Here is a 25177-nt window from a genome sequence, read left to right as displayed (position 1 = left end):
ACCCTATTTGCAAATACACCTTTTGTGCCATCTAATGAGTGTGTGTCTGTGATTTTTGTGGCCTCCAGAGAAACGAATCGCTTTATGCATCAATATCATGCCTGGATACAGACTTAGTCTTGCTCTATTGAAAATAAAGGCAAAAATCCCTTTGACTATGGCAGAAACCGGAATAATGCCCCAATGCTTCAGGGCACTTGATTATAAACTTAATTTTAAGTGCAGGCCCACATCTATCCCAGTCAACCAAACCAAAATAGGCGCTTTGCCATTCATCTTAACAAATATAGCATCAAATTTTCAATTCAACAATGATTCCTAAACATATGAGAAACTAGGCCCTTTGCTGAATGGAGTGCTGAAATCATGTAAAAAACACATTCTTTGCTGTACTTTGCTGAATTGAAGTCTGTAAGTGCAAGCCAAAGGGGATGGGGGAAGAAAATTTTATAAAAAATATTATTTTGATAGATTTTCTTTATATCAATATATAGGAGTGAAATGTAATTAATTTTTGTTTATATTTATGTGTGTGTGTGTGTGGGTGTATGTTGTAATTGGCATCTGTTGTACCAAAACAGCAGCACAAGTGTAGCACTTTCTCTCAAGGCATTTTTATATGGAATTATATGGCATAATTGCCCATCGTAAATACATCATTCTGCAACCTCATTACATGTAATAAACACCCCATCATGTAACATCTTTACACATCATAAATATATCATTAAAGACACAAATTACACATACTAATGAGTTTCTCACACATAAGTAATCTGCCACTTGAAGATGTCAAAACAATTATACTAGGAAAATTATATATAATGGGGTTTTTTAATGGAAAGTCTAATAACAAAAGCAATGAAAAATAATGCTTTGAAACCACTCAGGAAAAGTGAAGGAAAAGATCATATTGAAGAAAGAAGATGGGATTTTCAAAGCCAGTTTGGCTTGGAAATGGATATTTGGTATTTAAAGATCTTGGACCTTTTTTTCTTAATTGAAGTCAGTATAAAATATATTTGTGACTTTAGACTGGACAGAGTTTGACCATGCCGAACACTTTTGAAAATCCCTCTTTATATCTGACTGCATTGCCATGTTTTACTGTTTTGGCATTCTCTTTCTCTGCCATGTTGATCTTAAGATCTTGTACCAGCAGAATCAAATTATCTTGCCATTGGCCACATCTACACAAGACCCTGACTGTGTAGTAGCTCGTTACTACTCTTCAGTAGCATCATATGGTACAAAGTGTGACACAACACTACTGTGCAGTACTAATGAGCTACTGCACAGTCAGCATCACCTAAAAGCCATTCGGCAATGCTACCGTTCAGTAACTCTAGTTACCATGCAGTCATTTAGTACTTGTATATGCAAGTACTAAATGACTATTCAGTAACAACTGCGCAGTCAGCATCTCATATAGATGAAGCCATTGTGTAGGCAAATTTTCTACTGAAGCCTTTTAATAGTCAGATATAGCAATCATTTTCCACTCCTAAAATTTAAGAAGTCAAAAGAGCATAGCAATCACCCCTAGTTACACAGAATTTAGTTTTTGAACACAGAAACTAGACCAAGGAAATTGTGAGTTCTAGCCATTAAATTAAATAGTCTCTCTAAACATATTACTTGTTGGCTATAAGACAGGGTCTACCTCAGTTTTCCCATCTGTAAAATGGGAGAAGTAGTAAGCATCTAAATAATTATTACACCTTTGTCTATGAAAAGCAGCATGCAAATTAAAATGCAATACAATTAACCAGTTTTGTTATTGCTGCTATTCTGGCAGTGACAGCACTAGTTGTTCTTGTCAGCATTATGGAAAAGTTAAAATATGTTCAGAAAAGTCATTTAAGAAAAAAAGTTATCTTGAACTAGGTTTTTTCAGTTGCCTGACAGTCACTTTTTTGTGATCAATTGATTTCACTGCAAAGCAGGATGTAATATTCCAGGACCACGTATAGTCAGTGAGTGGGATCTTGGACCTGCTGAAGTTTTCCTACTAAAGTTAGGATTTTACCCAATGTGTGCTGCCATCCATTACCAACAGACAGGGAAGGAGAATGGCTATGTTTTGAGGGCAGATGTTTTGCATTTGCTCCTCCAAATGAGGAAAAGAACAGTTGGTCCAGCCATGTTTGGAGTATATAGTACATAAAGATGGAAAATTTGTATGCTATCAAAAGTAGCAGTGTGGTTTTATGACAGAACACAGGTCCAGAAGTTAAAAGACGTGGGTTATATTCTTGGTCTCTACTGATTTACTGAGCAACCTTGAGCAAGTCATGTTACCACTGCACCTTTTCCCACCCTTTTTGTCATTAGACTGCAACATTCAGGGCAAGGCCTATATCTCTACAGTGCTTCTCCTAAGCAGACCTTGCTATTTTGGTGTCTGTATGTGCTATAACAAACAACAACAATGCAAAATTAAATATCTGTAAGAGACATATTTTAATATTCCCTAGAATAGCTCCAGCCTGCATTTCCATCTAATAGAAGGCCAAGAAGATATTGAAATCTGCATTTCCCCTCAGATGGGTGGGGCTGTGTTAATACCCTTGTATTTTAAATGAAGTTATAAAGCTGAAAAAAAAGGTTGAACAATTTGTATTATGACTGAAAAGATCATGATAAGAAAAAAAAAGAAAAGGAAGAGAGGGAAATGTGCAAGATGATGTTATTACTGAAATGAAAGAACTCAACTATAACCATAGCAGTTAAGGAAATGTGTTTTTAAAGACCTTAAGAGAGGTCATAATGAGAGTTTACTTTGTAGATCTAATCACAGTTTACAAGACCATATTTCAGTTCCCAGTTGTGTCCACAGTTAGCAGCGGGACACCAGTAATTTTCCAGATGTGGCTTCCCATTCAGAAAGTGAGCAAAACCAGTCAGAAGAACCGGAGTGACCCAGCACTGGGTGAGCCTCTAAACTCTTCTACATCACTTGGCTGGGACGCCCTCCAGAATAGTTTTGGTTGTTGCCTGGGAACGTTGGCATAAATTCCATTACAGAGCAACTGAGTGCACAGGAGAAGCAAGAGCTCAGAGAGGACTATATGATCCAATTTTATGGGCACATCATACTCCTTGGTTGGACCCACTTCTTCACAGATGAGTAACTGCCTTTCAGTAGCTGTTCCAGTTGCTAAACAGAAAGGCAAATTGTTGCAGGCAGCATCAACATCTGTCTCCTTGGCAAAAAATACTCCTGGAGCACAAACTAATGGTCCATAACACTGCAGCTGACAAAAGTGTTACTTACTGATACGTACTGGACCATTACCACAGAATACCGGAGTACTATTTTTCCTAAGGGTTACCATGGAACGGAATGGAGGGACACATGTTGGGAGGAAAACATCGACTCCAGCCATTGGCCATGCCTTTGCGAAACTGCCAATTGACACATGAGGTAAGGTGAAGCTTGGGTGGATTCAGGCCTTTGACCTTTATTTTCAAAAGGGGATTCCAGTATGATGATGATGAGGTTGTTTTTTCATGGAAATTTGAATGGTTTAAATGCACAGTTGTAACTTAGCTATAACTTAAATACAGCAAAACTAATACATAGCTACCGATCTGGTTAAAATGTTTAAGATGTGAAAGGTTTGTTTTAGTTTCTTATATATTTTTTTACCATTTTTTATTGGTGCGGAACAGAGCTGTACCCTTTGAGGTTGTAATTTTAATTATTTGAAATATTAAAAAATAAGACGGACATCCAACTTTTTCATGTATAGAAGGAACTTTCACCTACTTCTGCCCACTATAAATCTCCCCCTTCTAACCATTCCTTGTCCTCCATCGCTCAATGAATTCCTCCACAGCTGTCCCTGGCTATAGTATCCATATCTCTTATTTTTGGCCCACTACATCTCTTCTTGCATTGCTCATTAGCCACCATCTAATCCAGGTCACTGGATGAGCACCAACTTTTCAGAGCCTCCATCTCAGGCTAGACCCTTCCTCCAATTATATAGAAACCTCTGCTTGGATAATGGTCTCTTTTTCTAGGGGAGGAAGAGAAAAATGAGAGCAGCTGGATACTGTTAGTATCATTCTGATAAGGCTAAAATATTATATCAGGTCAGATTTTATAGCATTCCTTAAAGGTGTGAGTGTCTCGATGAGTTTGATCTTTTCTGGGAGACATTTTTTTTTTTTTGGTCACCCCCCAATCTCTTCAAACAAGACTGATTCATCCTCAGTTCTCCCATGTTTTGCCATCTATACTATTCCAGTTTTCTCTGTGGTTTGTAGGTGGTTATGTGGTCTTTTACACCAAATCATTAATAGTTTAGAAGGTTAGGATCAAGAGGCCTTGAACTGGCTATGGAAGTTGACTGAGAGCCAGTGGATGAACAAGGGCACGGAGCTTGATACGCTCAAAACAGTCAAAACTAGAGGGCAAGGTGCTTTTTGCACTACCTGAAGATTATATATTGTTTACACAGTTAGATTCACATGCAGCAGGGTGACCAATATTTGTATCACCATGGCTAAGTCATTGCCCAGAAAGAAGGGGTGGAATTTCCTGGGGAGCTGGAGATGAAAGAATGCTAGTCATCAACACTGCCTAGTCATCTGGGGCAGCAATGCATCCCACTAGACATGGCTGGTTTGCCTTGCTTTGACAGTCCTTGGTGGAGAACCCAGACAGGAACCCTTGTAATTTTTTATCTAAGCACCCAAGTGAGAGGCGGATTCCAGTCATTATGTTTGCTGAAGAGGAGAGCTGCTATATGTATTACTGGGATTGTTAGAGAGACCTGGAGAAGAATTTTTATTTTTAAAAAAAGGTCTCATGGGAGATAGAGTATTTTTAATGAGTCCAAACCTCTTCTACAAATTAAGTGAAAAATTTTTAAAGGAAATAATATTACTTTGGTTTTATTTGTTTCAGCTACTTGGTTACAGCTCCATGTGGACACAATTAATGGAGGAAATAGAGTATTTTATTAGTCCAGGACTCTCCAATAGTCATTCTGTGACCATGTGAAATTCCTTGCCTTCATCACTACACATTCCTTGTGGGAAGGTTGTATACTGCTGCAGATAATTAACCTGGAGTCCAGAGAACTGGTGTCTAGTCACTGAGTGACAAAAGTTAAAATGCTGACCATTAAGAGACCCCCATTGAGTTAATTAATTGTGGATTCTGTCCTCTATTTATCATTTTAAAAACTCCTCCGTAACATTATTTTAAACCAGGTATTCTGTTCCAAGTGAGAAACAATGGTTTTGACACTGGACTGGGATTTATGGCTTGGGTTCATTTCCCAGGTCTGTCCCAGACTTGCTGTGTGAACAGGGCAAGACATTCAAACTTGCTGTGCCTCACTTTCCTCCTGTAAAAGGCGAAGAATATTATTTCCTTTCAGTCTTGTCTATTTAGATTGTACCTCTTCAAGTATGTTTGTAAAACAACAAGGGTCTGGTCTCCACTGGTGCTGTTGCAATAAGAATAACAGTTTAAAATGTGGAACAGACGGAGGTTTGGCATTAGTATTAAAATTTCTTCCTGGTCTTAATTCCTTGGACTTGTAGATATCCTTGCATGTCATACTCCAGCCCAGTGGAGGGAAGGAGACTGATATTAGTCAACCATCTGAATATCTCTATAAATGTCAGAAAAAAGATCCAGAAAAGTTTATGTTGAGGTCTGTTTGCTAGAAGGAATCTGATCACACTGCAGGATTTCTGGCTGTCTACTGTAGGGCTGTGCGAAGCTTCAACTCAGAGGAGATTTGGCCCAATTCGGCAGCCGAACCTCTGAATTCGAATCAAATCAGGAGACCCATTAAAAGGTCTGAATCGATTCAGAGAGGTTCGGCACTGATTCGGAGATTCAGGCTTAGACTAAACAGGCAGCAGTCCTTGACCATGCTGAACACAGTTGCCTCCAGCTGGTAGGTCTGTTGTGGTGGGCAGAGTGGGGAAGGAAGGGGCATGAGGGGGCAGATCAACACCCCCACAACAAGGCAGGAATTAGGGCTGGGGCTGGGACAAGCTGTCCATCTGGGGGGGGGACGTCTCAGGGAAAGGGTCCCCACCACTGCACACTACCCTGTGGCCCCAGATCTGCGTGGGGTGGGCTGGGCTGCACTCCAGACAGGTGGCAGAAGGCCCTGGGAGTGAGGGCTATGCCCTCCCACCACTCATCCAGCCAGGGCAGAGAGGTGTGGGATGGTGCCAGTGCGCTGCCTTCGACAAGAAGTGCACAGCAGCAGAAGCAACTGCAGCCTCCCCACACCTCCCGGACAAGACACGGCTTCACTCTGGCTGGGCAAGCAGCAGCAAGGCCCGGGGGTGAGGCCGGTGGCAGGGGCTATGAGGAATTTTCAGGTGGCTGCAACCCACTCCATAGCCCCTCCTCCACTGAGCTGTGCAAGGTGGGCAGAGCCATGGCTGCGCTCCGGGCTGTTTAGTCTTTAGCTAATTTCTGAATCAGTGCCAAATCTTTGAAACCGATTCAGCCAAACTGGATTGAGACAGTGGCTCAAATCACCAAATCAAATCACTGTCTCTCAGGATTGGGCTGAATCCAAATCCAAATTGAATACTTGCTGCTTCACATGGGCTGACTGTCTAGATAGGGACATCTAGCCAGTTCATCAGCCAGTTTAAGCCAAGGTAGCAACACTGCTTTCTGTTGAGCCATGCTAATTTACACAAGTCCTGAGAATCTGCTCCAGAAGCACGTTAAAGAGATCTGATTTAATGTCTGCACCTCAGTACATACAGTATGAGGTCCTCCATAGTGCAAAACACTTGACTCTCGGAGGCTGACCCATAGGCTTCACTTCCTCAGTTCTCATATGTGCCCCACTGAGGTTTGCTATCACAGTCTGTAAGGCTAAATTAAGCAACCTCGTGTTAATACCATATTCTTCAGAAACATTCCTCTTACCTAAATACTGCAGGAGAATAAACAAGCAAACAACCTGGCTTCCTCTTTCCTGCCACCACTCCAATAAATATAGTTTATAGGGCACATTACTCTTTGACACTGGGTCCCAATGGGTATGAATCCATTAGTGGGGCAAGGGTGAGTGACTTCTGACTTGGATGGCCCTTAAAGTTAATCCAGTGTTGTACAAGCAACATTCAACATGATGAGCTCTGAAAGTGTGATAAGACCAGCTTTAAGTGCACAGCTGGGCAGCAACCTATAAAGGCAGAATTTAAAACCGTAATAAAAACTTTGTAATCTAATTGCAATGGTGAAGTTAAAGGTGAGGTATTCACACTATGAATCACATGCACCACAGCCAACCTCAGACATTTTGAATACTTTATGTGTTCTTCATGACGGGCATCAATGTTGAGCTGCATCCACTCTAGACCAAGCCTTGTTTTCATTCAGGTCTCTGTCCTTTTTGGTTGTAGGAGGATGCAGATGTTGGGAGAAACTGTTTCAAAAGCAGCTTCTCTTTGGCTTGCCCACCTTGAGATCCCAAAGGATAGGTTCCCACAATTTTGAGCGCTCATAGTCCAGACTGAAATCGATGGGTGCAGCAGGTTCTCAGCCCTTTGAAAAATCATAGGTTCAAAGCCTTTGTGTTTGCCTTAGTCTCCTGTACCTGTGACTGATTGACTTGGTTCTCACTGCTCCATCTTATACAGGAAGCCACAGTGCCGTTTAAGGAGACATTTTTCATTAAGAAACTGGGGGACTGTGGTGTCGGCACCCACACAGTCAATTGGGTCACCAACTGGCTGGAGGGCCGCACCCAGAGAGTGGTGGTGGATGGGTCATTTTCGACCTGGAGGGATGTGGGCAGTGGGGTCCCCCAGGGCTTGCTGCTCAGGCCTGCACTGTTCAACTTCTTCATCAGTGACTTGGATGAGGGGATAAAAAGCACCCTGTTCAAATTTGCTGATGACACTAAGATGTGGGGGGATGTGGGCACGCTTGAAGGGAGGAATAGGCTACAATCGGACCTAGACAGGTTACAAGGGTGGGCGGATGAGAATAGGATGGGATTCAACACTGACAAGTGCAAGGTGATGCACCTGGGGAGGAAGAACCAGCAGCATACCTACAGGCTGGGGAACTCCCTTCTCATCAGTACAAAGGCAGAAAAGGATCTTGGAGTCATCACTGACTCCAGGATGAACATGGGCCGGCAGTGTGGGGAGGCAGTCAGGAAGGCCAACCGCACCTTGTCATGCATCCACAGATGCATCTCGAGCAGGTCCAAGGAGGTGATCCTCCCCCTCTATGCGGCACTGGTCAGGCCGCAGCTGGAGTACTGCGTCCAGTTCTGGGCACCACACTTCAAGAGGGATGTGGACACCATGGAGAGGGTCCAGAGGAGGGCCACTCGCATGATCAGGAGGCAGCAGGGCAGACCCTATGAGGAGAGGCTACAGGACCTGACACAAGGGAAGGCTGCGGGGGGATCTAGTGGCCTGTTACAAACTAGTCAGGGGGGATCAGCAGGCATTGGGGGAGTCCCTGTTCCCCTGAGCACTGCCAGGAGTGACTAGGAATAACGGTCACAAGCTGGCAGATGGTTGATTTAGGCAAGATATCAGGAGGCGCTACTTCATGGCTAGGATTTGGAACCAACTTCTAAGTGAAGTGGTGCTGGCTTCTACCCTGGGGGTCTTTAAGAGGAGGTTAGATGAACACGTTGCTGGGGTCATTTGACCCCAGTACTCTTTCCTGCTATGGCAGGGGGTTGGACTAGATGATCTACTCAGGTCCCTTCTGACCCTAGAAACTATGAAATTATGAAACTATGCAAGGACATAGCACCAGTCTGCTAAATGTTACCAGATGCTATGATGCCTGGTGGTCCCTCTTACCTGCTATTCTGCCTTGATAGGTTGAATCAGTGACTACAACTCAAGACCTGTATCTTACACGCTTATTCACCTTGACAGCATCTACCCTACACTCAGAAGAGTGACTGCAACTTGGATATACATCCTCAAGGTAGCTGGCATCTGTCTAGTTCAGGCATCAATAGTAATGAAGACACAGCAGCATGGGCCCCTGTGCAGGCCACACAAGCCAGCCTGAGATCCTAGGTTCAATCAGTGAGAATGGAACTTGTGGTTTCACATCTTCATTGTGATCACTATCCAAGCTAGCCAGGTTACATCTGGCCAAGGAATGCTTACATGTCCTGCAATCACAACTGCAGTTGCAGTGTATTCATATCCAAAAACTGAGGCTACCATAATGAATGGACACTTAATTTGGAGCCTGGCTCTCATATACACTAAGGACATTCTGTTCCCTTGTTGTCATGTAAGAGGGCCTTAACGTGAGGGGTGAATTAGGCCCTTTTATAAGAAGAGGCCTCACTGAAAATTAGAATGTGTTCTGTCGTCTTTAGCAGTATGCTGGATTTGATCCAATGCTGAAGATTTTTAGACTGATTCAACACAGCTTTTAATGATTGCCAAACAAAATCTCTCTTGACCCTGCTCTCTACAGGGCCATTCACCACATCTGACAAAGTAGTCTGTAGCCTACAAAAGCTCATGCCTCTGAACGAAATAGTCTATAAAGTACCACTCTGTCCTGCCTTCTGACAATTCAGACTAACATGGCTAACTACTTTTCTCTATGCATGGATTGCAACATGCTTATCTGAATGAAGTTTCCTCCAATCAAGCTACATGAGGAACTTGTGGGGGTATGCTCAGATTACATCTTCTTTTGGCTCAGATGCAAGCAGATGAATATCATACCCAAGACACTCCAGATGACCAATCCACTGCAATCACATCCACATACTAGATCAGAGGTAAGCAATCCCTGGAACAAGTGCCAGATTGTGGCACGTGAAGCATTTTGCTTGGTGCACATGCCTCGGGGCAGATGTTGGGGAAGAGGCTGGGGCTGTACTGTCACAACAAGGACTGAGCCCCTTGCAGCTCCACCACTGTCTGCCCAGAAACACTGCTGACCCCTGTACTAAATTGTGCTATGTATGGCATTAGCAGAGATTGTGGATTCTTATACCATTACCTGGACTAGCTTTTCTAAACCCTGTGTCCTTCAATGAGTTAACTGCTTTGTTTATCTTCTTCTGTCCTTTCAATTTCACCTTTGCCTCTCTAAATGGTGTCCCCTTCTTTTCTCTCCCTTTCCCTACCCTTTGGCTTTAAATGACCTTATTCCTTTTTATTTAATTCCCCTACTCTATGCAAGTTCATTTATTGCATCTGACTAAGCAAGCTATGGCCTATGAAGGCACATGTCTCTGAGTGACTTAATCTATAAGGAGCCATACTGCACTGCCTTTTGACACTTCCTGTAAATCTTTTCCTCCGTATCCACAGCCTTCTCTGGCCCCCTTACCTGCACCTCAGTCCACTTTCACATCAACATGGTAGCCTGCTCAGGTGTCTCAGTGGCCTTTTCCTCTAAGGGCATGTCTACATGGCAGTCTTACCATGCCAAGCAGTAGCACCCTCCAGCATTACTGTATGATCCTGTGCAGGTGTGTCCTAAACAGCAAGCAGTGCAGCCACATCTTCCCAGTGGCAACATCACTGTAATATGACTACCCTGTTGCCAAGTTAGGAGGCGGCTCAGGTGCAACAGCACAGTGTGTTTGAGAGTACTGTTGCCAGCATAGTCAATTTACTGTGTAGACAAAGCTTAACGTCTAAGGGACAGGGAGAAATCACTGCTATCTATGCTGGTTTGCATTGGATAAAAAAGAATAAGGTGCACATATCTAAAAGAGTTGTGCTTTACAGCAGGAGTGCAGGACTGGGGCATTACAAGCTGAACACAGGTATGCAGGGCTGCACTGGGGTGGGACAGGGCATAGTTCAGGTGCACAGGGCATTGTGGGGCTCGATACGGGTGTTTAGGACCCAACCCCTGTGATGACATCAGGCAGGATCTGGGGACCAGCTCTACGCCACTCATTCAGCCCATGGGGCTGAGGACCACTACTTTACAGGAAAAGTGTGTGGCCAGTTGCTACTGAAAGGAATCTCTAGCACATTCCATCCATATATTTCCAAGAAGTTTATGAAGGAGAAAAGTAATGTTAACCCTACTTTATGGAAAGGGAGGGCACAGAGGTGAGGTGACTTGCTTACAGTCATGCAGCAGGGTGACACCAGAATTCAAGTTGAAGGAAATGAGAAGCTCTGGTTCACAGGACAGCCTTACATCTCAGTGTTCATTTCCAAACAACCAAACATGGAAACCTCAGTATTTTTCATGGAATGGAAACTCCAGAACAATTTTATCTACAAATGCTGAAATATTTTATCTTGGTATTTGTGATCAAAGTGTTATATTTTGACATTCATGAGATGTCCTGTTGAGCCAGATCAACTTTAAATTGAATTTCCCTAGGGCATTGGCTTATGTAAGCTGTACTTCAGGTCCTTATTGTCTTCAGAGATACCGTCCCTCCCCATTAGTTTGATCTCCCACAATGCAATACATACAAAACATTTTGGAATACTCAGAACATTTCCAAATTGAGTCCAACCACACTGAAACCACCATCATCTTCATTATTATCTATTGGCAAAATAGAAATAAAATCTGCTAAGTCAATATTTTTTTCATTGTAAATTAGGATTTTAGGGGAAGAGAAGGAAATTGTGTTCTTGACCACATGATCCAGACTTGTACTGAAGGCTACCCCCAATTGATCCAGTTATAAATCGGTGCCTGGTGACTAAGGCTTGGGATCAAAGGTGGCTGGACACGAGGTTAACCACATCTGTCCCTTGTGCGCTATTATGGTCCTTTGACTTTTGAATTACAGCAGTGCAGCTGCACCAATAGTAATTTTTCCAGTGGAGAAAGAGAAGGTGCTGTGTAGGGAAGACAATGAGGATAGGTCAGGACAAGCCCTTCAGGGTACACTGCACAGAGTCAAAGCAAAAACTAAACCAGCAATAGCTCCCATTGTATACCTTGTTGCGTGCAGGCCAGCAACTACCAGGCATGTAGATGAAGTTAGAAATTCATGTAATTTGCTACTTTATCTATATATGAGCTCATTACAGTACAGAGATAGGCTTGGAGCACTCAACAGCACCAGTCTGAAATGCACTCAGTAGGCGATAAACACCTAGATAAGGAAAGTGGCACAAAAACCCCAGCTTTAGGCAATCCAGATTTTATCATGGAAACATGCAGGGATGAGTAACAGCTGATGTGCACACATGCTCTTGTATGGGGGGGGGTCTAACTGGTGCATGGGCAACACCCAAATTATGGGTACCTAATTACCAAGACATGCCTAAGTATACCCAGCATTGCAAATCTGCCCCACTATTTCCATTCTAGGGAATGGCCATGTTCCCTAGGTAAGGGCCCCAAACCTTGCATAGTCACGTTGTTCACCTCATTGTACAGGCATATGCATGTTTCTGGTTGCAATTGAACCCAGTCCCAGTGCCCAAAGAAGGCTCAGGGAAACAGCTGTCAATGAGTATTTAGTATTGAATACACATATTGAAGGCTGGACACTGTCAGGGAAGAGGGCCAGAGGAAAGCTCTGGCTGGATAGGCCCTGCTTATACACTTTTGCCTTAGCATCCACTCTACCCCTGTGAGAAACAGGATACTGACCCCGTATGGCATCTCTTATGTTCTTAGCATGCAACATCTTCTGACCCAGAACCAGGGCTCATTATTTCCTGCAAACCCCTCAGTTCGCAACACAATGTAATTCATGATAAAGCATGACACATCAGGCCCATTTTTGGTAGGAAGGCTCAGGAGATGATTCAGCTGCTTGAGTGGACTGGTGTTAGGGAAGCCGCCTTCAGAAAGAATGGAAGACTTATTTGTCATATCTACAGTTTTAAGTGCTTGGGACAGGGCTCTTAACTGAGACAGTTTTTGAGGGGAGGTGTGGATGGGGGATAATCAGCTTTTGGGAGATTCCTGGTGTGCATAATGACACCTTAAGTAGGAAACATAGGGACATTATTGAAGTGACGGGCCAGGACATGGCAGGAATGGATAAGGAATGAATTGGATGGTACATGGGTTGAGAGAAACAAAGCTATGTTGTACCAAATCCAAAGCCCATTAAGTTGGTGTAAAGGTTCCCACTGGTTTCCTTGGACATTGTGTTTGGCCTAGCATGACTCCACAGGCAGCTGTTGAGACCAAGAACAATAGCTCATGGTGTGTGTTGCACAGGGATGGGCTGCAAGTGTTTCATGGTAAAAACAGATGCATCTTGCAAACATGCCTATTTGGCTCAGGTCACCATCTTGCTTCTTGATTCCCCCATTAGATCCTAGGTAAGTTTCATGTGGGGTTTTAGACTGTGTTGCCAATATTTTTGCCTGGCTTTGTCAAAAAGGGGCCTTCTCTTTTCCCCCACTTGCTTGGTGAAGTGAGTGGGAGGTGACTAAGTTAATGCCAGGGAACATGTGCCTAGCAACTGTGGAAGGGAGAAATCAGACACACTGAAAACTGTTGAGCAGTGGGAACTTTTACAGTAGGTCCAGCAAGAAAAATATAATGTAGCACAGGTGTTTCTGTAATTGTGAGGCATTTGGAAAATCCACATTGTCCAACAAGTCTCCCACTCACATTCCCATCAGGATGCTATGGCAGGATCTAGTATTAAGGGCTGCAAATATAAAACAACTCAGAAGACTAGCTGGCTTAAGGCATGCTGTCAATCCCTCCCCCCGCAACTTCTCCTTATGCTGTCTGTGCTTTTCTGTTTATATAGGTGTGTTTCTTTGTTTCTGCTTTTACATTTAGCCCAAGTAAAAAAAGTAAATAGGTTTCTGCAGGGCTTAGGAGGCCAAGAGCTTACCGTGCTTATAGTTATCCTTCTGCCACAGGTGCATGCATTAATGGGTCAGGTCTTCAGTGGGTGTAAATTGGCACAGCCTCCAGTAGGGTCTATAGAGCTTTATCCCTTAGCAAGTCCTTTGCAGGAGTGAATCAAGCAGAGGGATTGTGAGCGGTGTAATGTTTGGACCCACAGACATGGCCTGTTTAGTCCAAGCTGCTCCTCTGCATCAGTGACAAGATGGTATGTATTTATGATGTAGACTGCAACTGCAGGAAATGATGGTAAGAGTTAAGTAGCACAGAGACAAGGTGTAGAGTGAGAAGTATGTTGCACATCATGGGGGGCAAGGGAGAAGCTTGCTGAAAATGCCTGATCTGAGGGTACGATGCCACCCGAAATGCCACCCGGAGATAGGTGAACTTAAAAAAATCAGAGCTCACACTCACAAGGCTGCCTGTAGTTCTCCACTAAAATCAAGGGTGCTACCTAGTGGACTCTGCTCCTTACCTTGAATAAATTGAAATCAAGATTGCTCAAAGTCAGTGGAGCTACTCCAATTTATGCATGGTACAGGATCTGGCCTGGCGTCCCCATTCCACCCAAGCCCCCTATTGATCTGGGTATCAAAGAAATGAGCTTGGGAATTCATGTTCACATGATAAGGCAGCCTCAACATCAGCTGAGACCCCTGGGCTCACTCAGAGCTTTTCAGAAGGTAGCAATGCTCCCTCACCCTCCCACCAGCCACTTGTTCCAATGTTTATTGTGTTCACAGAAGCCACATATAAACATGTGTGAAGAAGGGTGTTTGTGCCCAAAAGCTTGCAAAGAACATTTTTTCCAACTATTTGGTTGGTCTAATAAAATATATCACATCTACCCAAAGAAGCTTGTCTGTCTATGTCTGTAGATCAACACAGCTACAACCAACACCCCCCCACATATAAACAGCCATTCATTCCCTCATTTGTATTGGCTGCACTGTGCATGTGTTAGAGGCACCAGTTGTGGCAGTATAGCCCAGACTGAGCTAAAGTTTACATTTACTAAACCCCTGAATATGCCCAATGCCCAATCTCCAGTGTGTGATATTTTGGGTCACCTTGTTACTACGGCTGCTAATAATGCACTGAATGTTATCTGGGATGTTATCAAAAAACATTATTAATAAATGAAGCCTCACTCCTGTTATGAGACAGGGGTCATTTAAAGTGCCTGGCAGAGAAGCTAAGCCTCTGATCATACAACAAAGTAGTGACAGAGTAAGGAGCACAATGGAGTCCTGATGTGCAGCCCTCTCCTCTAGCCACAGCCTCTTATATTTAGGTGGTAGGAGGGTGGATTGGTTATTTTAACTTTTGGCTTGTATCTCTTCACTTGGAGGGCAATGCAACTGCTGCAATTATATTGTAAGCATGTCCTGCTAATGGAAATGATTATTCTATTCATTTTCTGCAAATGCAGTCTGGCTGAGTTAGCCTGGCCATCTCTTGGAATTATCATGGCAGAGATGAAAGCCTAGAAAATCTGGGGATTCATAACTTCATGTGAGTTATGATGTTTTCCTGGTGGCAAAAACTAGCATGACAATGCTATTGGATTTAGACATAAACAGGATACTGGAGGAGAATATAACAGCTCTTCCTTGGGTATTCTGGTAGCAATAAAGAAAACATAGGCATTATAGGGTACAGGCAGTTCCCCTGTGCATGCTGGCTCCTACTTTTTTTGTTAGGAAGCTAATTTCTTGGGAAAAAACACAACTTGCTGTTCTCTAATTTCAGATTAAAATGGAGGGAGATTCAGTTCCCATAATGAAACAGCATTTACAGTCCTAACTATACACTAGGGACCGAATGCTGCCTGTAGTTCTTCACTGGAGTCACGGGGACTACCTGGGTGGAACTAAGCACAAAATTTAGTCCTGTATGCTTACTCCAAGGCTATTTATTTTACGAGCCAGCTCCAACTCCGAATTTCTGCCAACCTCCTCCCTCTTTTTTTCCCCTGAGTCTCAGGCGTACAACACACTTTCCTTTAGTGGAGCTTCTCATTCTCTAACTCCAGAAATTACAATGTAAACTTTGGCTACTGTGCATGTTTCGATTTGAAAACACATCCGTGATCTGGGATTTTAATTTGAGCAAATTTGAGAATGGTAGGAATAGGATTCATCTGCATCCTTAAGAGTCAACTGAAAATTTAGCCTAACACTGGAACTGAAATAACCTTCCTTCTTATTCTTTTTTGTTGTTGTTGTTTGTTTTAGTAGAGGTACTGAGCAGGTCTGGAATATTGTAATTAAATCTTCATTTGTTACTTATCTTCTTTAAAAGTCCTACATAATTAGCGCAGCTCAGTTTTAACACAAAGTGCTTACCTACAGCAGAGTCTTTCTTTAAAAAAACCTTGAGAAATAAGAGGCATGCACAGCCTGTCTGTTATAGTCTTCAGACAGTGTACTGCCAGCCTCTACAGGTTATACATCATTAGTTCACATATTGTCCAGAAGAGCCCAAAGCTTGTGCAGGTGCGTTGGCAAAACACGCACTGCTTCCCTCCTCAGCCCCCTCCACTGCACTTCCAGCAAGCTGATACTTGAAATGTGATGTGTCAAAATTGCAAAGAGTTCTTCTAAATGTGTTAGTTCAGTGCTCACCCAGCAGACGTGACTATAAGATGGTGCACAAAGCCTGGAAGGGAATCACTGGAAAAAAACAAAACCTTTGAGTCAAGAGCTTAGTATGTTTTTCCATGATTATATATATCTAAAAGTGTGGGTTATTTTTTCTTTTAAAAATCTCTCATGCACACTGTCAGAAATTAATTTTTTGTGAGCAGAGACAGCTTTTTTTTTTTTTAATTCTTTTCCCTGCCCTTGAACTTTAAGAATGACTATAGGGAATATACTCCAGCCTGTTCTCAATGACCCATTCATATGGTGGCTTTATTTAATTTTTTTTCCCCAAAAGGGAGCCATTCTAAGTGGATCTCTGCAGCTGAATTCAGCCAGTGCTGTTTGTGCATCGTGCTCAGATAATCAATAAAGCGGATGGCATCTGTAAATCATTATGCACACAGCTTTTAAATAGCATCCAAAATGGAGAGTGAAGCTGGCAAGGCAGTCTTTGCATATTCAGCACTTGTTAAAAGAAATGAAATACAGTACTGGGCTTTATTATTGTATCCTCAAACCCATACATTTAACAGCAATTTTCTTCCTATGTTTTGTAGGAAACTAGCCACATATCACATGATCTCAAGGCTAAACAGCTTTCTTTTCCCACTTGTGCTACAAAAATCACTGTGTCTGAGAATTTTATATGTTAAACCATGGAAGCTTTAATTTGATTTTACAAATATAATTATCCCTTTAGTGGGGTTGCTTACGGGGCCTTCTGGATATAAAAAAGTAGAGAGGCCAGAACCTATTCCACTTATTAGATGCCTTCCCACAACTCTTTTCAACTTTGAGTCACTGAGAAAATGTTAACATGTCTATTTTTGTATCATACCGTCTTCTGATCCTTAAGCCGCAAAAGATGACACTGAGGAAGACCTGAATGCCTTTCCATTAATGTTTTTTTCAATGATTAGTGTGTACTGAAATAGAATTGCACTTAGACAGCTAATAGGTTTAAGAGAATCTGAAACCTTGAGTCTCTACCAGTTAAGTTAGGTAACTAATTTAATCAGTTAGTGTGTAGTTGCAAGCCCAGAAGTTTAATATAGAGGCTATAGTTTTACTCTCCAGAAATGTTGCAAACAAGGTAATCATTACAAGTGGTTACCTGGGCATGGATTTGTATATTTCTGTAGTCTGGGATGAGTTTTACCAGCCAGAGGGAGTGCAGGACCCATGCTAATGCTATAAGAGTCTGTCCCCACCATCCCCATGGAGTGACTGGACCTCAAGTCTTCCAACTAAGAAACCAGCCAAGTCCTAATTAGTTAGTGGCATCCATGAAGCCACGGGTTGGTTGGTCTCTGAGGATGTATGGGATGTATATCTGCCTCTCCCTCTCTTCTTGGACATGAAACTTATATTTGTGGGATTTCTATCTGCATTTTTAATTTGCCAAACGAGTATGGCATGGAGCTGAGCACTTATACTCAGGCATGAAGGTACGCAAGAATCTGGTTGCTTAATGCAAAAAACAAACAAACAAGCAAATGTTCTGCAGGTGAAAGTTGTACCTGAACAGCTTGGACTTATACTAGGTAGCTTCAGTGCATGTAACAGATAATTACTCTCACCCAACACTTTTCAGGCCTTCTGGCTCTGTTTATTTCATATGCAATTTGTTAATATTTCTATGATCTCACTCCTTCCCCCCCATCTCCCAAATATTTTTCTCATTCTGCATCTCTTGAAGTTGGCCATAAATCTGCTTTGTCAGCTCCCTGGGCTAGGTTTAAAGGTATTTAGATGCCTAATTTCCATTAATATCATTGGGAATTAGGCAGTTAAATACCACTTACAATCTGGCCTCAAGTGTTGATGCAGCCCTGATTACAGTGGGGACCCAGGTCCTTGACGAATGCCCCTGTGTACTAACAACCATTTATATCCACCTTTCTCTTTTTAAAGTAACCACCAGAGGCACTAGGGGATGCTATGGTTCTACAGACGGGATGATACATGACACCCCCTGCTGGGATCAACATCTGATGACTTGCTTACTTTGGGAGTTTTCTGCCCAGTGGTGTATGCCTACACCACCTGGGGAGGCACAAAGTGATCACCCAGGAATTGTGATCTCTCCAAGCTATCCATCATATCCTCAGATTACAACACTTACAGGTCAGTGATTATCTCTCCATTGGAGCTACAGCGTCTCATGATGAGTTGCCTGATACCAAATCAGCCAAGCATGATGCTACTAGTGTATGAAGGACCGATGTCCAAACACTAGGGAGTGATCATTTGTGAGGACTTGAAGGATGATTCTCAGATTAGTTCCCAATCACGCAAATGACACAGCATCATATGTGACTATTTTATATTCTCTATGACATAGTTTATATTCTATTTCCAGCTTCCATAACTGTTTCCCATAGAGGTTGTTTATATGATAATTCTAGTGGTGTTTTACATTAGTATGAAATTTGGTTATATTTTATGTATATTTGATATATTTCTAATAAAATAAAATGTTTCCCATAGCCACAGTACGTCAGCAGCATATAACTGCACATTAAAATCAAATCTGTTCTGCCCATCTCTGTTTGTTACAAAGTGTTTGCTTAGTGATTAACTTGTCCACCAACATGCACAGCTGCAAATCTCTTTGCTGTCTCAGTACTTTAATTCAATTAACTCTGTTGACTTAGACTCATTTTGAGTGGTGACTGGATTTAGATAAGGATGCCACTGTAGTACAAAGCAAAGCATCAATTGTGTGACTTCTGACCTATCAGCATCTTGATTTGAAGAAAATGTCTGTGTGGATGGAAATAGAGCCAGTCTGATGATTACAGTAAAGAGTTTTTATAGGCGATATCTGTTATTGGACCGACTGCATGGCTGGGATAAATATAGAGAAGCTTTTCAGTATCAAGATGCCCTTCTTTGGGTCTCTGGGAGTCATTTGATGCAATAACTACAAAGTAAAAACCCTGAGGATGACTGTAAAGTGCAAGTAGCCTGGCCCGATTTTAGCAGTGAGGCATGTGAAAGTCATTGTTGCTCCAGTGCTGCTCTAGACATCACGCAGCTGACTCAAAACCCACTGAAGCATGTCAAAAGACTTCCATAGATTTCAATATAGCTTTGATCAGACCCCATGTATATAATTCTCACTTTGTCCAACAAAGCCAACTGCGTCTCATTCACCTGCCCTTGTCACTTGGCTATAAAGATATCTCAGGGAAGTGTAGAGTCATATGAAATCAAAGAAAGCTGCAGCTAATAGGCATTTACTCTACTCAATATTCATTATGAACAATAGTGAATGAAGATGAAGTCCACCCATTTGAAAGGATACTTGACTAGATTTGAATTTCCAGTTATGTAGTAAGTAGCAACACCCATCAGTGGGGGCACATTGTTGAACAGCACTCATATTGGTGGTAGGAATCCCAGCAGATACTGATATTATATTCCGAGTCTCAGCTGATAAAAGCCTTGAAGCTGCATGACTATACATTATGTTTAAAAGGTCCATTGCCTTTCACTGCCACTAGGTTAGATCTGTCCAAGGCTATTTTCTTCCATTTAAGTCTTAATGCATTGTCTTCCTCTCAGAGTGCTCTTTCTAGGGCTGATTGCCCTGATGTAATGTCACTATAGCCATACATCTCCATTCAAAGAGTAGCATAGATTGACTGGGGAGGTGCTGTTCCATTACCTGAATGAAGCAGCCTTCAGGTTGTAGTTCCTACAGAGCTTGCAGTGGACTTAAGGATGCTTTCACCACTCCAAAAACACTTAGAAAGACAAATAGCCTGGTAGTCCAAAAGTGCAATGGGTCCCAGTGGTAGCTGGGGTGCAATGTATACCCCTCTACATCAGGAAGAGAGAATATTGTCCCATATTATCCCATCATTCATTTATGCAAACTCAACCCTCTGCAATGAATTCCTATTTCTCCTCTTTGTAAAATGGTTTCAATCCTCACTGTTCACATGAGAATAGAGGGAGGGTAACACAAGTCAAATGCTTCCCACACAGAGGAATGCCTTTGGGCCACAGTGTATTGTTAGACCAGCAAAGACACAGCCAGTGGAGTGGAGCTTCCAACTACTGCTGAGGCTGTTCAGCTATCGCGCACAGGGCAAGGTGGAGATCTCGACTCATTCTGTCTTTCTGCCTTGTCACAATGGAATATTGCAGCGTAACAATGTCTTCCCCTCAACTTTGTTGGAGAGGAAATTATTTAATCTTCCTCTTTACTCTGTTTCTCTGCCTCCCAGTGGAACTTATTCCTCAAAATCTTCCCTGCCTCCATCCTCTATACTTTCCTGACCTCAGGAAAGTATACAAACATTGTCACACTCCTTAGCAGTACTAGAACTGATGACAGGCATCCCAGGGTGACATGCTTCAGTGCACTCTAGGCTCCATTCCACTGAGCCTGCATTGCTCTGAATAGCATTAACTAACCATTTACATGGACTTGAGCCTTTATGGGAGGAGGTGAATATGCTGCTTAGAAGAGATTTTTTCCTGTCTTCTCCTTACCCTCCTCCCTGGCTATCCCCCAATGAGCCATGAGTTTTTATGGAGAGAATACCCAAAGCAGTACAGAAGCAGGATACTGAGCATACATGCATCCTACCAAAAGTAACAGGAGATAATGATGCCCAGTATCTTGAAAAACCCAACTGCTGTTTGTTTATTTAGACTGTTTATTTATTTGCACCTCAGTAAAACTTAAGAGTCTTAGACCTGGACCAGGATGTCTTCTGCTAGGCATTATACCAACATGAACCAAGAAGACCCTGTCCTGAATTGCTTCCAATCTACAGATCCCTTTGCTTTACCCAGAGCCCTCTTGCAATTCAGGGTTTTTCTATTTGGGAGAGGTAGTGTGGAAGAAGTTAAGATGAGAATGCTCCTGACTAACTCCCCATGTGAACATGCTTAATGCTTCAAAAACATGCTCATATGATGCAAAGGAACACACTTTGGTGTTCTTCAATACTTTATTAAGGATTTGGACAACTGAAATATATTAAGGCGACACTACATAGAGGTGCTCCTGGTTGAGTAGGAGGTATCCGCATGAGGACATAATGCAGAACAGTCAGCATGCTATGAATTCTTATGCTTCTTCACTCCATAGTAGCTTCCAGTGTAGGCAAACCCTCAATCTGTGGTCTTGCTTTTTTCACAGCCTTCTTGCCAGAGAGGTTGGAAGAGGCATCTCAAAGATGCTGCCTTTGGCCATTGTTCCTTGGGACATTAAAAGAATAGTTAATGAAGTATGTAAGTTAGGTTGATTTTCAGAAGTGACCAATGGGATTAGGACCACAAGCCCAGTTGACTGTTTGATTTTGCTAAAGACTAGGCACTCTTGAAAACCTTTTCTGGTATTCTGGTGTTGAGGGCAATTAGATGATGTAAGTTCTGTGCCTCCATAAGAGACCCTTGTCCCTAATATGTATGCAGGCACAGGCTTATTTGATTTCTGGTACTTGGCATATGTTAATCACTTGATCAGGAGTGATGCAAGAAGTCATCAGCCCAGTGTTTTATACATCCTGTGTGATAGTCAGGTCTTTGTGTAGAAGCACAGGTGAGGAGTCTTAAAAAAATATGAAGCAGTTGATCCCCTCAGCAGGTTAGGACAAACTGGTGTGCCCCATCTGCTTTAATACTATGACCCATTTGGTGGAGTTTCAGGACCCCAGCCCATCTCTCAGCACTAAGAATGATACAGCTACCACTAGGGATAGCTTTAGGACAGAGCTGTCCAGCTGCTGGGCAGCCTTGGGCCACATACCAAGTGGGCTGCAGATCTGGGGCCTGACAACCACACGGGCAGCCCAGCCAGCCCAGCTGCCTCCTGATGCACAGGCAGCCCAACCACCCTAACCAGCCCAGTTCCCCACCCTTCCATGTGTGCATCCCAGCCAGCTCAGATCACCCCTCCCCTGCATGCAGCCTCCCCTCCCACCACCTCCCCTCATGGCTAGGCACATGGTTAAGATGAGAATGTCCTGCTCAGCCCTCTGCTGCTGAGTGAGCAGGAGCAGCCCAGCCCTCTCCCCTGCTGCATACACAGCAGAGGCACCCAGCCCCTCCCACTGCTCTGCTCTGCCCCCCGGAGCTGGGGCAGGAACCAGAAGTGGGGGAGGGAGCCCAGAGACCTTGACCACTGCCACAGCAGGAGTGATATAGAGAGTGGCAGCTGGGCAGGAACCTCTGGGCAGGAGGCTGGGCAGGAGCCTCTGCTTTAGGGCATGCCTGCACAGCCTCAGGACCAAGCAAAGGAGTGTTATAGCAAGAAATACTGCACACTGCCTCCCAAAGTGGGAGTAATGGAGGTGCCTTAGTGCTCTCCTGAGAGGGAAAGAGAAAGGGAGAGCACACTGATTGGCATGTTCTGTACTACAGGAACTACACTTTAGGACGGGGATTGGTACCCCCCGGGGGGTACTCGAGTAGGGGGTATGCATGGGTCTGTGGGGCCAGAGTGCTGCCACACAGCATCCCGTGCTGCCATGCAGGCACTGCCTGTCCAGCTGGACGCAGGAGGGGAAGCTCGCACGCGATGGCTATTGCCGTTCCACATCTGGCTGCGCTCCCCCCTCAACCCCCCTCCGCTCTACATCTGGGCGTCAGGGGTACACTGCTCTGCATCTGGCCACCAGGGATACTCTGGTCCAAAAAGGTTGAAAACCCCTGCTTTAGGATATAATATGTGTGGAGCAAGTCTGAAAGGCCTCTGTGTGGAGCTCCTCGTATGGAGCTGAGGTGGTGTAGCCACACTCTTAGTTCTCTTCAGAACAACCACTGTTATCACACTGACACTCAAAGAGATGTTATTCATGGTTTTCTCTCAAACAGAGAGGACATCTCACCTGTGATCCTGCCAGGGTCTGTCCTAAGTCTGCTACAGTTTAGTAATTTCATTAGGGACTTGGACGATAGACTAGAAAGTCACTTTGAAAAGCTGAGCCACCCTAGGCTAGGTAAAGTTGGAACCACTTTGTAGGACAGGAAGGGAGTTTAAAATGATCTTGACAGTTCACAGAAATGATCTGAAATCAATGAGAGGAAATGAGAATGGCCAGTGCAAAATGATTTGGGTAATCAAATGCAAAAAAAGGGGGTAAGACCTGGCTAGGCAGCAGCATCACAGAAAATGCTTGGGGCATTAGGGGAAATGACAAATGGAATAGGAGTCAACAGTGAGATTTTTTTTTTTTTTTTTAAAGCGGGGGGGCGGGGAAGATTGTCATTTTGGGAAATATTGGAAAGATTGCCAGATGTAAGACCCAGGAGGTAGTTCTTCTGCTCTGTTTGGCACTGGGGAGGCCTCAGCTAGGGCATTGTGTCCTATTTTGAACACAACAGTTTAAGAGAGAGGTAAACAAACTGGAGTTCAAAGGGGAGCAGCAAGAATGGTAAGAGGTTCAGAAAACATGACCTATGAGGCTGAAAGGATTGGATTTGCTTAGCCTAGAAAAGAGAACGCTGAGGAGAAGCTTAAGTGTCTCCCATTATGTAAAAGTTCTTACAGAGACACTGGCGATCAATTGTTCTCCATAGCCACTGAGAACAGGATAAGAAGTGGCTTAATTTGCAGCAAGGAGATTTAGGATAGAGTTTAGGGAATTGTTTCCAAGTACAAGGCCAGCTAAGCACTAGTAAAGACTCCCTTAAGGGGCTTTGAAATCCCTGTCCCTGGAGGTTTTTGAAGACAGGTGAAACAACTGTACATGAAAGCTGGCCTGTGTATAGCTGTGTATATCAGAGCATGGTGATAGACTAGATAATCTCTTGAGGTCTCTGACACCCCACATTTCTACGATCAGCCTGTTTTTCTGGGGTTTTATTACACTGAACCTCCAGAGACCACCAGCAGTGATGGCAACAGAAGATATATTTGACCCAGGTTTGGTTAATAGAGCTGGTTGAAAAACAGGGTTTGTTTCCTATGAAAAATATGAATGAAGACAAAAATATATATTTATTAAAAGTTTCAGCAGAATCCTCTCCTCCCTCCGTTTCTCAAAAAACATGAAAACAAAAAATGTTTGGTTTTCTGAGGAACACTAAAACATTTTGAAAGAAGCCCACACTTAGTTTCATAGTTTCATAGTTGTTAGGGACTGGAAGGGACCTTACAGATCATTGGGTCCAGCCTCCCTGCACTTGGGCAGGAAAGACGGCTGGGATGAGATGACCCCAGCAAGATGGGCATCAAGACGCTTTTTAAAGATCAACAAGGTACATGACTGTATCACCTCTGGGGAGGAACCTGTTCCAAACCCTCAGTACTCAATTTGTAAAGAAGTTTTTCCTTGTGTCTAGCCTGAAGCAATCCTCAGTATACTTGTGCCCATTGTATCTTGTCCTCCCCTGGGGGACCTTTGTGAACAGATGCTCCCCCAGGCCCTGATGTATGTCCGATGTACTTATTAGGGCTTTGCAAAATGGCTATGTTTCGATACAGTTTTGGATTTGGCTGTTGTGGAGGACAGTGATTCATTTTGGTGTTTCAGATCACTGTCCTGTTTTGTTTTGTCCACATTTGTTTCAGAGATTCAGCTCTGCCAAATCTCCTCTGAATCTGTTTTGAAGCCTAGCCGGACATGGCTTGGAGCCAGGGGCTGCAGGGCCCCAGAGGGGAGCAGGATGGTGCCATGGGTGGCTTATCCAGGGGAGGGGGAGGGCCGCTGCCCTCTGTGCAGGTGAGGAAACCCCCATGCAGATCTCTGAACTCTGC

At 43.4% G+C, this 25177-nt stretch overlaps 2 long non-coding RNA genes across 2 annotated transcripts in view; one reads left to right on the top strand and one right to left on the bottom strand.

Annotated features, from left to right (window-relative positions):
* Positions 1-5787, top strand: part of LOC109319484 — an 18184-nt gene extending 12397 nt beyond the window's left edge. Inside the window, exons 2-3 of the long non-coding RNA XR_002103517.1 lie at positions 3330-3427; positions 4919-5787. This is a non-coding gene — a long non-coding RNA (uncharacterized LOC109319484). The remainder of the gene's footprint in view (positions 1-3329; positions 3428-4918) is intronic.
* LOC109319486 overlaps positions 1-25177 on the bottom strand; it is an 88993-nt gene that overhangs the window by 49226 nt on the left and 14590 nt on the right. The window lies entirely within an intron of this gene.

The sequence above is a fragment of the Crocodylus porosus genome, unplaced genomic scaffold (assembly GCF_001723895.1).
Source record: "Crocodylus porosus isolate Cpor-Errol unplaced genomic scaffold, CroPor_comp1, whole genome shotgun sequence".
Taxonomy (NCBI): domain Eukaryota; kingdom Metazoa; phylum Chordata; order Crocodylia; family Crocodylidae; genus Crocodylus; species Crocodylus porosus.
The sequence above is the reverse complement of the archived record's forward strand: the minus strand, read 5'-3'. Positions and strand labels throughout refer to the sequence as shown.